The 16,050-nt window shown below is 32.8% G+C and overlaps 1 protein-coding gene across 1 annotated transcript in view; it reads right to left on the bottom strand.

Annotated features, from left to right (window-relative positions):
- LOC145278331 (cysteine-rich venom protein Mr30-like) overlaps nt 1-15,759 on the bottom strand; it is a 63,636-nt gene extending 47,877 nt beyond the window's left edge. Inside the window, exon 1 of the mRNA XM_080130623.1 lies at nt 15,602-15,759. The gene's annotated coding sequence lies outside the window, so the exon portion shown is untranslated. The remainder of the gene's footprint in view (nt 1-15,601) is intronic.
- Nucleotides 15,760-16,050: the final 291 nt, after the last annotated feature.

Below are 16,050 nucleotides of genomic sequence, written 5' to 3'. Positions count from 1 at the left end.
TTTTTTTTATCAACAATTTATGGGATTGTCTTTTTTATTTTATTTTATTTTTTTTAAATAGATTTATACATTTTATTTTATTATTTTTTTTAAATAGATTTATACATTTTATTTTATTATTTTTTTTTAAATAGATTTATACATTTTATTTTATTATTTTTTTAAATAGATTTATACATTTTATTTTTTTAAAAATAGATTTATACATTTTATTATTTTTTTAAAAATGGATTTATACATTTTATTTTATTATTTTTTTTTAAATAGATTTATACATTTTATTTTATTATTTTTTTAAATAGATTTATACATTTTATTTTATTATTTTTTTAAATAGATTTATACATTTTATTTTATTATTTTTTTTTTAAATAGATTTATACATTTTATTTTATTATTTTTTTAAAATAGATTTATACATTTTATTTTATTATTTTTTATAAATAGATTTATACATTTTATTATTTTTTTTAAATAGATTTATACATTTTATTTTATTATTTTTTTAAATAGATTTATACATTTTATTTTATTATTTTTTAAATAGATTTATACATTTTATTTTATTATTTTTTAAATAGATTTATACATTTTATTATTTTTTTAAATAGATTTATACATTTTATTTTATTATTTTTTTAAATAGATTTATACATTTTATTTTATTATTTTTTAAATAGATTTATACATTTTATTTTATTATTTTTTAAATAGATTTATACATTTTATTTTTTTATTTTTTTTAAATAGATTTATACATTTTATTTTATTATTTTTTTAAATAGATTTATACATTTTATTTTATTATTTTTTTTAAATAGATTTATACATTTTATTTTTTTATTTTTTTTAAATAGATTTATACATTTTATTTTATTATTTTTTTTAAATAGATTTATACATTTTATTTTATTATTTTTTTTAAATAGATTTATACATTTTATTTTATTATTTTTTTTAAATAGATTTATACATTTTATTTTATTATTTTTTTTAAATAGATTTATACATTTTATTTTATTATTTTTTTAAAAATAGATTTATACATTTTATTTTATTATTTTTTTAAAATAGATTTATACATTTTATTTTATTATTTTTTTAAATAGATTTATACATTTTATTTTATTATTTTTTTTTAAATAGATTTATACATTTTATTTTATTATTTTTTTTAAATAGATTTATACATTTTATTTTATTATTTTTTTAAAATAGATTTATACATTTTATTTTATTATTTTTTTAAATAGATTTATACATTTTATTTTTCTTCACTTCTAACATAAACAAAACGAAAATAAATAAATAAGTAAAACTGAAAATAATTTCTTTAAAAATAGGTTTGCTCTAGAGGTGTAAGCCATGTTTATTTTCAGAACAGTTTCCGATGGTTCATTGTTCTACACAAATCCTGAGTGGTGTCTGGTTTGCAGTCGACAGAACAGTTTCCGATGGTTCGTTGTTCCACACAAGTCCTGAGAGGTGACTGGTTTGTAGTATACAGTTCCACAGAGCAAAATATTCTTACCGTGTCGAGACGGAAAAACATAAGATATTGCTACAGAAAAGGTTTAATATTTATGAAGCAATTCTGGTTTCTGATTAGTTGGTAGCAGAACGTGAATTAATTCGATTCGTCAGTTCCTAGCAGCATCGTTTATAAATAGAATCACCCAACTGCGTGGGATCATACCCCATCATTCATCTTGGATGTGTCTCCTAGCGGCTTCAGCTGCGGGGAGACAGAGTAGTATTACTCATCAAGGATCCGTTCTTGACATGCAGCCTGACAGGTGAGGGGCCGGGAACCGGCTCAGCACCTGTCGGTTTGAGGTACACCGCCTGGGTAATACCTAGGAGATCCACCCTCCGGGGAATGCCGACGGTGGTACTCAGGCAATTTTTTACAATTGCAGGAATGCCCGGTCTTTAGGGGAGCCTGCGGGATCCCCACTTTCTGGCCTTGTGCCACCTTTTGCTGAGGTGGGCAGCAAATAAATCTCTACCCCCATTATGAATCAAAAATATTGCAACATCACCCCTATTTTTTATAATGGGGAAGTTCCTTGTGTTCATTCTGCTCAAAAATAAAATATATTTTTATATTCAATTATACATAACAAAAATTAGAAAGTATTTGTATTTTAAAATTTTAGCATGTAAAAAGACGCCATTTTTAATTGTGTTTAAATGTCAAACATGTGTATGGAGGAGAGAAATAAAAGAAAGGGAACGTATTTTTACCTTAAAAAGGGATGGGTCTGTGAAAAAGAAACCATTTTTAAATTTGATTATGCAGTTTTGTTCAAAAACGCATACATATAAATAAATATACATAAAAATAAACATTCATGCAATATGTACCCGTTTAATGAGAGGGTTTTTTTTTTTTTGTTAATTAAAACAATTGGACATTTTTGGAAAATAAGAAAAAAAACTAATGTGCAAAAAAAATAAAAGTCAATTATAATTTATGCGTGCCTTAAAATAAGCATGCAAAAAGTATTTGTTGAAAAGAAAAATCGTACAGAAAATGTTTGCAAAAAAAAAAAATGATGCAAAAAAACTATTTGTCAAAAGGAAATTTTTTACATAGGCATCACCACTTATCAAGGCCAAGAGGCCACTCGAGGATAAGGGTTAAAGAGTGTACAGTAGAAATTGGACAATATAGTAATCGTTAGTAATGGAAATTCAGTAAATTTGTTAACAAGTGGAACGGCTCATCAAGAACTTGTTTACGTTAGACTTGAAGACAACCATATTGTAGTCAGCTGGAAAGCAGGAAAACGGAAGACAATTCCACAAGCGTGCAGTTCTAAGAAGGAAGCTTTGTTCATGGAATCTACGTTTAGGTTTAGGCACAGATAAAGAGTGGGGGGAATTATTGATAATATTTTTAGCTAGACGAGTGTTTCTTGTGAAAGTTTGGCGAGGAGGGACCATAGACTGAAGCTCAGTCGAACACTTTCCATGAAAATAACGATACAGCAGAGACAAACTCGCAACATCTCTTCTGTGAGACAGAGGTTGCAGAGAAGAGAAAAGGACATCCCCCACAAGGCTACAAAGTCTATTTTGAACTCTATCAAGGCAGGATAAGTCCTTTCTAGCAGCTCCTGCCCAGATGTGGCAACAGTATTCCATCTTTCGACGTACCTGACTCTTATATAGATAGAGAATTGCATCAGCAGTGAGATATCTACTGCATCGATAAAAAGATCCCACCATTTTTCCAGCGGCCTTGGCGACAGATTTGATGTACGTGTTCAATTTAAGATCAGGAGTAAAGGTCAAGCCCAGAAGCTTGTCAAAACATGAGGCCTCCCCAAGACGAGAGCCATTCATTTCAATTAATGCCAGATGTGGATCAGAGTGTTGATGATGTAAAGATAGAAGCTTGGTTTTAGATGCATTAAAAGTAACCAACCACTCCTTTCCCCATTGTACTATGTGCTCAAGATCATCTATTATTATAATGATAGTTGAAAAAAATACTGCGTAAAAGGGAGATAACTCTAATATTCTTATCCAGGGTTTCCAGATTGGCCTTTTTTAAGTTCGCAATTTTTTTTTTAATTTAAAAATTGTATATAGCCTTTTAATTTTAATTTTTTTTAAGTTCGCAATTTTTTTTTAATTCAAAAATTGTATATGGCCTTTTAATTTTAATTTTTTTTAAATTCGCAATTTTTTTTTAATTTAAAAATTGTATATGGCCTTTTAATTTTAATTTTTTTTTAAGTCCGCAATTTTTTTTTTAATTTAAAAATTGTATATGGCCTTTTAATTTTAATTTTTTTTAAGTTCGCAATTTTTTTTTTAATTTAAAAATTGTATATGGCCTTTTAATTTTAATTTTTTTAAGTTCGCAATTTTATTTTTAATTTAAAAATTGTATATGGCCTTTTTAATTTTAATTTTTTTTAAGTTCGCAATTTTTTTTTTAATTTAAAAATTGTATATGGCCTTTTAATTTTAATTTTTTTAAGTTCGCAATTTTTTTTTTAATTCAAAAATTGTATATGGCCTTTTAATTTTACTTTGTTTAAGTTCGCAATTTTTTTTTTAATTTAAAAATTGTATATGGCCTTTTAATTTTAATTTTTTTTTAAGTTCGCATTTTTTTTAATTTAAAAATTGTATATAGCCTTTTAATTTTAATTTTTTTTTTAAGTTCGCAATTTTTTTTTTTAATTCAAAAATTGTATATGGCCTTTTAATTTTAATTTTTTTTAAGTTCGCAATTTTTTTTTTAATTTAAAAATTGTATATGGCCTTTTTATTTTAATTTTTTTTAAGTTCGCATTTTTTTTTAATTCAAAAATTGTATATGGCCTTTTAATTTTAATTTTTTTTTTAAGTTCGCAATTTTTTTTTTAATTTAAAAATTGTATATGGCCTTTTTTAAAGCGTAACTAAGGAAGGAAGGGATGAGCGGAATATTATATAGATTAAAACTTTTGCTTTTTCAATCGGCAAGATCATTTCTGAGCAGTTCTAGGATCTCTCAGATTTTATCTTCTCTTTTTAAGAAGTGTTTAGTTTATTGCTAATTGCCAAAGACGCCTTTACCAGTGCATCCTCTTGTGCACTGGCTGGCTTTTTCAAAACCTCACTTGAACTTACGTCAAACCTCCTGAAGAGGAGGTAAGTGATCATTGATGTGTTTGCCATTTCCATGAAAGCATTTCCGTTTCCATTGATTATAGGATCAATCGTATTCACAAAAAAGAATTTCAAAATCTACTTGTTGAATATACCCAATGAACAAAGTGCAAGAGAAATACAAACAATTGCACTCAAAAGAACGGTTAGAATCTTAAAATAATCACTTGGTTTGAGTAACTTAAACTGTGAGTGATTGTCTGGCATCCTACCGGATGCTCCATCCCCATGTAAAACAAAATGACAAAATTAAAGCAAAAGAGCGAAAATGACGTCTGGCAACTATCTTTTATTTATTTTGCTTTACTTTTCCTTATAGGAGATGATAGTGTCTTAGTGGTTAACGACACGGACTGGTGACCTGCATGTCCCAAATTCAAATCCAGTTCATTCCACAAGATGTTGGCAACCTTCTGGTGGTCCCTCCCGTAATACCCAAAGAATTCTGACTGGAAAAATATCGCGGAAATCAATACCAGCAATAGAATCTTTAGATTTATACGATACTAGCATTGCCCAGGTATGGTGAGGTGCGTGTGTGTGTGGGGGGGGGTTGAATAAAAACAATAATAAAAATGAAAAATAAAGAATAAGCAAACGAAATAATCCTGTTTGAATGTTAAAACTTTTTTTAAAAATTGGAAAATCAAAAACAAAAAATCAGCGAACGTGATGGAAAATAAAAATAAAAAATAAAGAATAAGCAAACGAAGAAAAAAAAAATGGCATAAATAACCCTGTTTAAATTTTAAAATTTCTTTAAAAATCGAAAAAAATTTAAAAAAAAAACATGTCCAATATGTCAGCATGAACAACGACGCCGTCACTATAACCACTATTTTACGATCACGTCGGCAAAGTTACATCGTTTTTTTTTTTATTTAAACTAATTCAAGAAAGAATGATTTTCATGCATGCGTGTTTGGCTAAATTGTCACAAAGGAAAGATTTTGTTGCTACCTTCCCTCATTGCGAACGTCTATTTCTGTAGGAAATAATTGAGCATTTTTTCTAATTTTCACATATTATTCGACCAAGACATCGCCCTTTCAGATGAAACCAGTTTCGATCTGATCCGCTGCCGCTGAGAAAAGTTTTAGGCACACATATAAACAAACATACATACATTTAAACAAACAGATGATGAAAATGATTCTTTTCTCTCAATGATTTTCTTTGTCTTTATCTTCCAACTTTAAATAAGGTAATAGGTGAATAAAAATAGACAATATTTCAACTCGCTCTCTCTCTCTCTCTCTCTCTCTCTCTCTCTCTCTCTCTCTCTCTCTCTCTCTCTCTCTCTCTTAATAATATTCCCTAAAAAAAATGAGTGGAGTTTGGTGTCTTGAATGCCTGCCTCTAATATGATTAGTTTGATAGCTTGTATTTAATTCTTTTTTATGTAAATTTATTTATTTATTCTTAAAAAAATTTTGCTTCCCACGATCGCATAATTTTGTTAGACTCGGAGTAAATTTGGTTTGTTTTATTATCAATAGATTTAAGGTTATTTAATGCTGATTTCAGCCATTTAAGTAAAAGTTTTTATGCTTCGACTTCTTTCTATCTTCAGATAGCCAATTGAGAAACAAAAATAAAAAGGGAGGGAGATGAAGAAAGAAAAAGAAAGAGAGGAGAAAATTTTTATTTTTGTTTTTATCTTCATAAGACATGATTGAGTTTCACAAAAGAGACAAAAACAAAAAACACGAATGATATCAATGTTTCATATATTTTAAGTCAGGAAGTCGGTATCTTCCGACAGCCTGATCTGATAGCACTAGCCTAGGAGGGAGGATGATATCATAACAAAAGAACATTTTTTTTTACATCGAAGTCACCATTTATCAAAGCATGAAAGCCACTTGAGGATAAGGGTTAATGAGTGCATGGTAGTCATTGAGACAACAGCGTATTAATAGTTAGTGGTGGAAATAGAGTAGAAATGGATGATTTAAGGGGACGGTCAATAAGAACTTGTTTACATTGGACTTGAAGACGACCATATTGTAGTCAGCTGAAAAGCAGACGGCGGAACAGTGTTCCACAGGTGGGCAGTTCTAGGGAAGAAACTTTGTTCATGGAATTTGCGTTTTGATTTAGACAAATTTACAGAGTGGGGAGGGGGGGAACTGTGGATGGTCGTTGTAGCTAGACTAGTGTTTTTTTTGTGTGTGTGACATACTAAACTACCTTCCAAAGGAGAATGTAATGCCTAGGAGAATGGTCTCATGAAAACGGAAGAGATACTACTCTCCCGCTACCCCTGGAGGGTCTTATGACAGAAGAACAGATACTACACTACCCCCCCCCCCGTCCGAATTGATAATTAAAAATAGTACAATAATCTAAAATAGTATAGTTTCAGATTCAGGTAGATACGAGGTGCCTTCAATAAGTTTCAAGACATTTTTTTTGTGCAAGCATTTAAAATTGTGGTAGACTCTTGAAAATTCAGTATGTTATTCCTTATTTCATTTGAACCTGAAATCATAAAAATTGACTGACCAATTTTTATGATTTCAGGTTCAAATGAAATACACATTACTAAAACCTGATTGTGATAGCTGGGGAATTTCAAACCACTCATTGACAATAACCGGTGGGGTTCATTGGGATTTAGGTACAACAAGTTTCCTCAGATTTCCAGTACTCTCCACCTTCTTTGACAACCTTTTCAAATGAATTTGCGTTATCGCAACAGGCACTTGCCATTGATTTCTTGCTGACTGTGATTATTGGTCATCACTAAAATTTGGGTAGCAATAAGTCTCGTCAAAATGCCAGTACTCACTGCATTCTTTTAATGGGGGTCTGGTTAGTGCTTCCTCTTTTTGTTCTTTACATCCTTCTTGATCCTTCTTGATTTGGTGTGGTGTCAGTTTGTACTGACAGTACACTTTTTATGGTATTTTAAGATGGTGGCATAGTTAACTTAACATTTTGCAGGGTTCCCCCTGATCCGGTTTTCTTGATTATCTGTTCATGTCTTCTATTTTTGTTTTATTTCTATTGCAGTATTCAAGTTGCTGCTTAGTATTCATAGTTTATGTTGGCTGGTTTCCGCATTCTAGGGTTTTCCATAAGATTTCAGTCCTTTTCATTGTTGCTATCTATTGTATGTTCTCTGCTTTTCTCCTGATTCTAATTTCTCCTATTCTTTCTTTTTTTTCTTTTTTTTAAAAAGTTTTCAAGATTGTTCCTAATGTTCCTTCGATTATTGGTGCCATCTTGACTTTCTTTATGTTTCATATTCCTTTCAACTCTCTGGCTAGTTCCATGCATTTGTTTTGCTACTCTGCCTCCTTGATGCTCACCCTGTGGTCCGCTTTGATGGCGAAATCTATGATTTGGCAGGATTTTTCCTTCTTGCTAACTATTATGACATACGGCTTCCTTGTTTGGATGGGTTTATCCGTTTGTACCTCCATGTCTCATAAGATTTTATGATTTGTGTTTTCAAGTAATGCTATTGATTTGCATTTGTTTCATTTGCCTTTGTGTTCAAGATTTATTTGTTTGTATAGTTCCCAATGTATTGCCTTCCCTACCTCGTTGTCTATATTCTTAAATTTTTAGGGGGTTAGTTTGCTGCATTCACTTATTATTGATTTATTGTTTCATCTATTTGTCCACAAAGTCTGCATCTGCATCTGTGTCTTGCCAATCTTAGCTTTGATATAGTTTGTTCTAATCACGTTATCCTGTACAGCTGGTTATAGTAATTCAGTCTCTCTGTTTAGATGTCCTTTTCGTAGCCATGACCAGGTGTTTTGTAAGTCTCATCTTTTTTTTTTCTTTTTTTTCTTTATTTATGTATGTATTATTATTATTACTCCTCCTCCTCCTCCTCCTCCTCCTCCTCCTCAGTAGTAGTAGTAGTAGTAGTAGTAGTAGTGGATGCTTTTAGTTGGATTTTTTTTTTCTTAAACATCAGGTCAATTCCTTTAACTTTAGACATTCAAGCTGTATTAACGCTATCGCCATTCCTAACAGGCAAGCCTTTTTGCAAACTTGGAAAAGACATTGTCTTGTCAATCTGATTAAGCCATTGACGGTGGCTTTTTGTTATAGTCCCAAGCATTTCAATCACAATGGTAATCACTTTTACTTTCCTACATTTCGAATTGTTGGCATTGTATTATTATTATTTCAGAGCAGTCCCAACTTTCTGATGTTTTTATTTATTTATTTATTATTTATTTATTATTATTATTATTATTTATTATTATTATTATTATTATTATTATTATTATTATTATTATTATTATTATTATTATTATTATTATTATGTGTACTCACTAGAAGTTCTCACAGAGGTCATCATCAGATGTTACTCATTGCTAATAACGAGTGGTGTTTCTTTTTTTTTTTTCTTTATTAAGCCATGTTATAAAACCGTTAGCAATAGACAGAGTCTACTAAGCTAATTGGGAAATACATAAAACCTAGGAACATCACGATAGTTGGTCAATACCGAACTTTGAAAATGTGACAGTGATACATGGTCATTCACACAATTCTGAGGCAGTACATTCAGGACTACAGAACACAATGCGAAAAGAGATTGCTGGTATATCTCTGAGCGAACACCAGTGTGATTATGCAGAGGGTTTGATGTGAATGTATATTGTTGCAAGTTTGGTCTGTTCAACTGCAGCACATGGCGGTATTTAAACATTGCGGCGTTGCAAAAACAATGAAATAATTAACAGAAGCAACTGTTACATTCTGGTGAGTAAACAGCAGATCTAATCCAAGCAGATCATATATTTCAGAGTAGGGATGGATCCTTACTTTGTAAAGCTTAGTCAGCAAATGCCATTCATGAGAAATTTGGTAGCAAATATGCAACATGTAAAACTCCTTATTAACCTTATTGGATATATATGAAAAATGGTCGTCAAACACGAGATTGCAAGATATTATTACTCTCAGATAGTTATAACATTTCGAGAATGAAACCAAATGTGTTTTGAAATCAAATTCCAGACACAGGAACAGGAAAGAGATGGCATAACTGTTTTTGTTGAGTTGAACACCATGCTCCAGTCTCCCATTCACTCAGATGCAAAAACAAGCAGTGACTGCAAGTATGTCGACACTATGTAAGTGTCTGGGTGTGACACAGAAATTTGTGTGTCATCGGCATAAGAGCTGTCACAGTTAAAATGAGAAGTTGCACTGTCCATTAATGTCAGCAGGTCGTTGATGAAGAGTAAAAATAATGACACAATAACACATCCCAGTGTAGATAGGAAGCTCGTTCGACAAACAACCAGCGACCAAAGTGTTTTCATCATTATTTCATGATTCCGATTTCTCCTAGGCTTTTTTTCCATTTGGAGGCTTTTTTTCCATTTGGAGGCTTTTTTTCCATTTGTGCTCCTACAATTATCGGTATTATATTGACTTTTTCATGTTCTTATTCTTTTCAGTTCTCTAGCAAGTTTTGTGTATTTGTTTTGCTTTTCCATCTCTTTTAACTTCACTCTGTATTCTAGTGAGGCGACAAAACTCTACAATTTGTCAACTTATTTTCGTCTCATTCATTATTATGACGCCTGTTCATCTGGCTTGGATGAGTTATGTCCCAAAAGATTTTTGTGGTTTTCGTTTTCCAGTGAAATTAAATTTTCCTTAAATTCGAAACCATATCTCACCAATATTGGTGGCCAAATTGGAAACTATGCTCATTAGCTAAGTAAACGTGATGCTAACAAATGTATAAATGATAACGCATCTTAAATCAGTAAACACAAATGAAAATTTTGTTGATGAAGGTAAAAGTAATTTTTTTTGTGCTTGGTAACATTTATCTGCGCAAGATCAAAGTGTAGTATCTGTTCTTCATATCTACACTTCAATTTCTTGTTCTCTGTCAGTGGAGGAGAAATCCTTCACGACTGAGACAATTTTTATTTTTGTTCCTTTTCTCCACATTAAAAAACGACCCTGGTGTCTAACTGTCCCGTGGGGAGGCATTGTAAATAGGAACAATTATCTGCGGTCTATTTGCGTTTTTTTTTTTATGTTTGTTTCTTTTTGTGTTTCTTCAACCCTTTTTTTTCTTGTAAAATATATTGCACAAACGTTCATATTATGACCCCAAAAAAAAAATTAAATACTAATCGTTTGAAAATATCTAGACATGATGGATTGTCTCCGTTGATTTGACTTTTTTTTTTTTTTTACATGGAGGTCACAACTTATCAAGGCCCGGAGGCCACTCAGATATAAGAGTTATGGCGTGTAGAGTAATCAATGAGATAGTATTGTAGTAATCATTAATATTGGAGATTTGATAGAGTGTCTTACTTAAGAGGGCGGTTTGTCAGGAATTTGTTTATGTTGGACTTGAAGACATCCAAGTTGTAGTCAGGTGGGAAACAGGCAAACGAAAGAGAGTTCCATAGTCGTGCACTTCTGAGAAAGAGGCTCTGCTCATGGAATCTACGTTTGGATTCAGGCACAGATAAAGAGTGGGGAAAATTATTGACAGTAGTTTCAGCCAGATGGGTGTTTCTCGTGAAAGATTGGTGAGGGGGGAGAGACGAGAGATTGGAGCTCAGACGAGCACCTGCCATAGAAATAACGATAAAACATAGACATGCTCACAACTTCTCTTCTGTGGGAGAGAGGCTGCAGGGAAGAGAAAAGGGCATCCCCCACTAAGCTACAAAATCTATTTTTACTCTGTCAAGGCAGATAGGCTGTTATAAGCAGCTCCTGCCCAGATGTGGCAGCAGTACTCTATCCTTGGACGTACTTGGCTTTTATACAGATAGAGAATTGCATCAGTAGTGAGATATCTTCTGGAGCGGTAGAAGGATCCCACCATTTTCCCAGCGTCCTTGTCAACAGACCTGATGTACGTGTTCCATTTCAGATCAGGAGTAAAGGTCAAACCCAGAAGCTTGTCAAAACACGGGGCCTCACCCAAACGAGAGCCATCCATTTCAATTGATGCCAGATGGGGATCAGAGCATTGATGATGTAAAGATAGAAGCTTGGTTTTGGATGCATTAAAAATGATAAGCCACCTCTTCCCCCACTGTACCATGCGCTCAAGATCAAAGGAAAGAGAATCAGAGAGAACTTTGTCATTTACGGCCTTTGATGTGTTGCCATAGATGGTCGTGTCATCAGCATAGATGTCAACGAATGATTTAAGTATGTGTTTTGGGAGATCATTGATGTAGATTAGGAAGAGAGTTGTGTCCAGGATGGACCCCTGAGGGACTCCAGCATTAATACTGTGGGCCTCTGATTTCTGCCCATCAACCACTATTCTTATGAACCTATCAGAGAGAAATGATTTAATGATTGAGAAAACATTTCTAGTGATACCGTAGCTGGAAATCTTGTGAAGTAGGCCCTTATACCATACCTTATCAAAAGCCTTTGATATGTCAAGAGCAATTGCCCTGGAAAAGAAGCCTTTGTCAAGAGATTCACTAATCCTATAAGATATAACCGTTAGCACATCTGCTGTAGATCTTGCAGAGCAGAAACCATATTGCATGTCACTAAGAAGGTTGTTTCTGCTGAGGTGGTTGACTACTTTTTTATTTAACATGGATTCCAACAACTTAATCATGACACACAGGAGACTTATTGGTCTGTACTGAGAGGGAGATGACCTTTCACCTGAATTCTTAAATACAGGGCATACTGATGAGGTTTTCCAGGGTGTTGGAAAGCACTTCTCCTTAAGGCAACGTTTAAACAGTTTTGTAAGTATGGGGGCAAGTTCTGGTTGGAGCTTTTTCAGCACTATAACTGGAATGCCGTCAGGGCCAGTTGCTTTACTGGAATCAAGGTTCTTTATTAGCTTGGAGACCTCACACACAGATATTTGTATGTTGCATAGCGTGTTGTCTGTTATAGGAGGAAATACGGGGAGTTGATGACCTTCGTCGCATAGGGTAGAATTAGCTGCAAAGTTCTTGGCAAATAGTCTGGCCTTGGCTGATGCTGACGAGATGACCTCAGGTCCATTGATGATGGTTAGGATAGAACGCACACTTCTGTTCAGGATCCTGTTTGCTATTTGCCAAAACTGGTGGGAACCAAGCCTGTGCTCAGCTACTTTGGATTTAACAGACTGAGCATATAGTTCTCTTGCATTTTTTATTACTCTTTTACAGTGGTTGCTGGCAGTCCTGAAAGCAGCTTTAGTCTCAGTACATCTATTACGTTGGTAGCTATGGAAAAAGTGATTTCTGTGCACGATGGCAGCAGCACATTCTGGGGAGAACCATAGCTGTCTGTTGGGGTTTTGTTGGAATTTTTTGGATGGTATGAATCGGTCTATGCCTACAATTAACCATTCGGTCAGGTCTGATACTATAGAGGATACATCCTTTTTAAACATGGAATGCAGAGGTAGATCAGATATGAATGTACGGAAGCTATCCCAATCAGCCATAGAGTATCGATATACAGTACTGTGGAGAGGTACGTCTGAAGACTTATTACATTTCATTTTTATCTTAACTGCTACAACAGAGTGGTCGGAGAATCCCAGAGGAGATAGAATGGAACATGAACACAGCTCAGAGGAAGTTGTGAGGAAAAGGTCTAGAAGGCTTGCATACTAACTGGTAGTATTGGGCACACGGGTGGGTTCGTGAACAATCTGAGTGAGGTCATAGGCAGTGGCAAAATCATAACAGAACCTCTCCTCGTCATCAGTCTTATTTGAGTGGGTCAGCTATTCTACATTATGGACATTGAAGTCACCGCAAATGTGAATGTTAGCCGAAGGATGAGCAGACAGGATGTGGTCAATTTTCTCAGATATGCACTTAAAGATACTAACCCCACTGTTGCGGGGGCGATAGAGGGCATATATAAATGCAGTAGTGTAAGCAGTAGTGCAACCCGGAAGCACATATAAGGTAAGATATTCCTACCACATGGAAAGTCATCTTTAATGTAGGTACATATTCCATGCCCATGGCGATCTTGGGGGATCAGATTTGGATGTTAAGTTAGAGTATCTTTTAATTATGAATTCGTCTAGGAAAATGGTTGGCCCTATGCCAGTTTCACTTGGAAAGAATATGTCCAGTTTCGTCTCCTGTAATTGTGTTCAACCTCTGGAAGGTTGGAACGTAGACCCCCGATGTTGGAGAAGGAGACCTGGTAGTAGGGGTCTACGTTGAATGATGGGGTTCTAGGTTTATTCGTGTTTTTTTTAGATTTGTCATGTTGAGGTTTTGGGATTTGTGGAGCAGGTCGATAGACTTGGTAGGAGCAGGACAGAGAGGGAAAGTAAAAGAGAAAAAGACAAGAATTTTTTTTTTTTTTTTTTTTTTGTAGCACATGATAAGGTAAAGCCGTAACAATTACTCACTAGTATGGCATCGAGAGGCCCTACCAGAAACTACTGTATGGTCCAGAATCCATTCACCTAATGGCAATACAGCAGCCCGGTACTTTGCACCTGCTGATAGGACAGCCTCCTTAGTGGTTAATCCAAAGTTCGGGTCCCTGACTATCAGGCAGATAACGTCAGTCCAGATGAAACGTTTACCTCCAGCACCCTTACTAGTGACATGACCACTTTTTTGAAAACCAAATTCTCTTACACAAAAACGGGTAATTTCCACTTGTGTTTAATAAAACGATAAAAAAAGAACGATAAAAACGATAAAAAACGCTAACTCTATTTTACTAAAGTAACTGAAAAAAAAATCATTTTTTCTTACAATTACTTGAATGTTTCGTTTAAGAAAAATTACAATATCATCGCATTTTACATTTTTGTTTTTGTTTATTAATGTTATAAAACTTTGTTACATTAAATAAAGTAGTCGAAAAAATTTTTTCTTACAATTCTTAATAAAATAGAGTTATCTCCATGACAACAATGAATTAAGCTTCCGAATTCCCCCCCCACCACCACCTTCAAACCCTAATATTTGTGATAAAATAGAAAATATTCATTTTATCATGACTTCCATATTTAAAATCAGAATTTGGCAGGAATGCTAATCTAACAAAACAAAGTTATTATTTTAGATTGTAAAACATTTCGCCGAAATTTTGATTTTTATTATATACTAGCGAGGGGTACCCGGCGTTGCCCGGGTGTTTGGAGGTGTGTGTGTGGGGGGGGGGGGGTGAAAAAAAAAGTAATTATGAGGATCGAACCTGAACCGTTGAGGCAAAGTTGTAAATTAAAGTGTGAAAAAAAAAAGTGCGATGTTAACCATTGCCCCACCGCGAGATGCTAACAGAAACACGTTTGAATTTATTTAATTACTTTGATTTAGCAGGTGCCCGTTTTAATGAGTTAATGAGGTCAAGTTTGACTGCGGGATAGTATTTACTGCTGAACGCTTCCCTCCCCCCCAAGATGTTATAGGAAAAAGACTAACCCACATGCGGCGAGCGACAAATGTTGAATATTTATCTTCCCGAAATCGAGCAAATTAAATAGACAGGCGAGCTTCGTTGTTAACTGTGAGATATTACGATTTATATGTGATATAAAAAGTTTTTAAAAGTTGTGAACCGAAAGAAGCCTTTTGTAGACACACAGAAAAAGCGAACACACATACATACATACATACATTTTCGCTTTTATATTTATTGATATAAAAAAAACATTTTGAATTTATTATTTGTTAATTATTATCAAACAATTATATTGCAACATAACAAACAATTATCCATAATAATTGTTTGTTATATTGCAATGTAAATGTTTAATAATTAATAACTACATACATACCTCCAAACTAACCCCAAAAGCAGCAAAATTCCACCCCTTCACTACTGAGGCCCTAGATACCGCAAAGCCTTGTACTCTGATAGTTTCGTCCCTCAGACTAGGACTACAAGACTTTGGAGTTCCCACCCTGTTTCCTGTTCCCATGACTGTACTAACATGCAGAAGTTTAAATAAATTTGAACATACCTCTCGTTGTTCAATTCCCGATATAGTTCCATGTAAACATTGTCCCTAATAGAAGTCGTTAGGTCCATGTCTTGTTTGAAAAAAATTAAAGTAAAAAAATAATTAAAATAGTAAAAAAAAATATAAAAATATTCCAATTGTATAAAAAAGGTTTACTTGATTACTTATAAAAAATACTTTTCAAATTAATTTGTTTTTGTTCAAATTATATATAAAAAATATATATTTGATTGCTTATAAAAAATATTTATAAAATTAATTTTTTATTACAATTATATAAATAAAGCTTATTTGATTACTTATAAAACATTTTTAAATTATATTTTGTTCCAACTATATAAAAAAAAATTTTGATACTTATAAACAGATTTTTAATTTAATCTTTTTATTACAATTTTATAGAAAATTATTTGATTACTTATAAAAATATTTAAAAAATATTTTTTGTT

Source organism: Euprymna scolopes, chromosome 6 (genome assembly GCF_053919585.1).
Source record: "Euprymna scolopes isolate OS-2025 chromosome 6, ASM5391958v1, whole genome shotgun sequence".
In the NCBI taxonomy this organism is placed as follows: Eukaryota; Metazoa; Mollusca; class Cephalopoda; order Sepiida; family Sepiolidae; genus Euprymna; species Euprymna scolopes.
This window is presented reverse-complemented; position numbering and strand designations above follow the sequence as displayed.